Below are 3,096 nucleotides of genomic sequence, written 5' to 3'. Positions count from 1 at the left end.
ACCTATACTTGTGTATTTATCATAGCACTATTTGCAATAGCAAAATCTTGGAATTCACCAAGGCACCCATCAACAGTGATTGGTTAAGAAAATGTGCATATGCACTGTGGAATAATACACAGCTGTGAAAAAGAATAAACTCATGTCCTTTGCAGCAACATGGGTGCAGCTGGAGACTATTATCCTAAGTGAACTAACACAGCAACAAATACCCCAAATACCTGGGATTTTTGTTCCTGTGCTAATTCGCTTAGGATAAGAGAAAACCCAAATACCACATGTTCTCACTTCTAAGCGAGAGCTAAACATTGGGAATTGATGTACCTACACATGGGAACAATAGATACTGGAGATTCCTAGAGGAGGGAGGCAAGGGTTGAAAAACTTACTTTCGGGTACTATACTCAGTACCTGGGTGACAGCATCAAGCGTACCTCAAACTTCAGCATCACGGGAACAACAAACTGGTTTATTCAGTCAACCAACCTGAATATGTACCCCCTAATCTAAGATAAAAGTTGAAAAAAAAAGTCTTTGTATAACTCATGAAGCATAATCTTTCAAAGTGATTTCATTTGCTGTTACTGTGTTAATAAAATAACTTGTAAAAAATCAAGGGGAGTTCATTTGCCATTACTATTTTAATGAAATAACTTTAAAAAATATTTTAGTTTCTTTTGTATACAGAGATTATGTGGGTGCATCTTGAAATACCAAAATAAAATATAATGTAAAAATCCAGATTTGCAATATAGGATTATGATGAATTGATCTTACATGCTTTTGTCTTTCCTGAGGGTAAACTAGTCATTTAAAATATATGTAAATTATTTATATTTCTACCCTTTGTGTTCACTGGTAAGGAGGAATAAACAAAAATAACAGTTAACCAACTCATATAATTAACTGTATTTCCAGTTAATTTTCTCAGTGAACTGAATCTCATAATGAGAGGATGTATGTGAAATGGTTTTGAGAATTGGAAAAGAATAGCATAAGAGTGTTTATTTTGAATGTTCTGCCCCAGAAAATACATTCATGCTACTCTTCGTGCATCTACACAATCCATTTCACCAGAAATCATTCCAAATACTTTCGAAATTGAAACAGTTCTTCTCTTAATGGAAGAGGAGAAAATAGAACGAGGGAAATTATTTCCCTGAAGGTACATAGTTAGTGCCGGAACTGATTAAAAATGGAGCCCAGAACCAGGGAAATGAGCAGTCCTGTGGGAAGAGAGAATGTGGCACTTACCAATATTAAACATTTGATTAAAGGAACTATTTTGAGACCACTGAGCAAACACAAACTTTCTTTTTATTTATTTCTTCTTTTTTTTTTAATCTTTTTTTTTTAACTTTTTTTTTATTGCATTTTAGGTTTTGGGGTACATGTGATGAACATGCAAGATTGTTGCATAGGTACACACATGGCAGCGTCCAAAGGATTATAAATCATTCTTTTTATTTCAAATAGCAGTTTTTTAGAATGTGTTCTTCAATACTTTTATTTTTCATAAATGTCAGTAAACCCTCATGTCCACTGTGGAGTACCAAATTATTGAGTGAGTTTATTCAAAATCAGAATTATTTTTTTTTAATCTGAACTTACTTGTCAGTAAAAGGAAACACCTGAAGGCTCTGTGAATTATATCAAGGGTCATTTTAAGTAAAAAGACTTAATTAGCAATGGTAACTAGAATACCCTCCCCCTTTCCCCATATAAACATCTCAGAAATAGATATCTATTGCATCTATAGCACATTTAATTCATGAGAACTAGCAGATAAGTTTAAAAAAAAAAACTAGCAATTCCTCCAACTCTCCATAAATTGAAGCCTTGAAAAACAAATTGGTATTCACGATAAAAAGCCTTAATAACTAACTTATTTTAATTCAACCATATTTTGTAGTGTTTTCTTAATAGAATAAAATCAGTGTGTACACTGAGATCCTTCTGGAATAGTCCATCATCTTGTTGGATCATCCCTTGATAGATGGGTTAAATGATCCCCATAATCCATAAGTGGGAGTCTGTGTACAGAAATTACCTGTGACACACACGGAAACAGAATTACCTTTTGGAATTTTATTCAAAAGACATTTTCTGGGTAGATCTTGCATGTGGAATTCTTCTATCACCCCGTTTTCCATTCAATACTTATACCCACATTTTTGGTTATGTGTTTTGCTTCTTTTTAGGATTATTCACTTTCTAATAAACTCTAAGTGCTCTACATTGTATAAATATACATATCTTCTTTCTCTTTTGGTCTGCCTCCCTTAATAAAGTAGATGAGAGAAGATGCAGAAGTGCTGGCATGCGTGAAAATCTCTGGTCAACAGTGTTTTAAAAAAATCTGCTCTCTCAGACAAGAGGAAATAGTATTGCATCTATTTTATAAAATGTATTGGTTTTGTTTTTCATTTATTAGGTTGATGCAAAAGTGATTTCGGATTTTGCCGTGAAAAGCAATGGCAAAAACCACAATTACTTTTGCACTAACCTAATAAAAAATCAGTTTTATTGCAAACATTTTGAAAAATGTGGACAAGCAAAAAGGAATTATTTAAACTCTTTGATATTTTTGCTTGTCAAAGATGAGCACTTTCTCAAATGTTTAAATTATTTATATAATGTGAATTTTATGCATGATAGGTGATACATTAGATAAAAATGATAAAAAATGTAGGTTCATACTGCATATATAATTTTGCATTCTAGTTTATAAAATAATGCTATGCTTTCAAAAATTCCATTGTGAAATTTATTTTAATCTGCATTTTAATGCCTGAATATTACCACTAAAATTATTCAACTAATTTTATATTGTTGAGCATTGGGACTTGTTTCTGATTATCATTATTATCAATACAATTGTAATAAACATTCAGACATAAATTTTTCTGCAAATCTGATTATTTCTTTAGGGTAAGTTTCAAATAATGGAATTGTGATAGCATTTAAATTGCACTGTTTTTTTAAATCCTGAATCTATGCCACATTCAAGAATAACTCAGCCCCAATAACCACATGCTATTTTATTTTCTCTGTATTTTTAGATATGCCTGAGGAATTGAGAGAGTGGTCATTTTC

This window comes from Saimiri boliviensis, chromosome X, assembly GCF_048565385.1.
Source record: "Saimiri boliviensis isolate mSaiBol1 chromosome X, mSaiBol1.pri, whole genome shotgun sequence".
In the NCBI taxonomy this organism is placed as follows: domain Eukaryota; kingdom Metazoa; phylum Chordata; class Mammalia; order Primates; family Cebidae; genus Saimiri; species Saimiri boliviensis.
The sequence above is the reverse complement of the archived record's forward strand: the minus strand, read 5'-3'. Positions refer to the sequence as shown.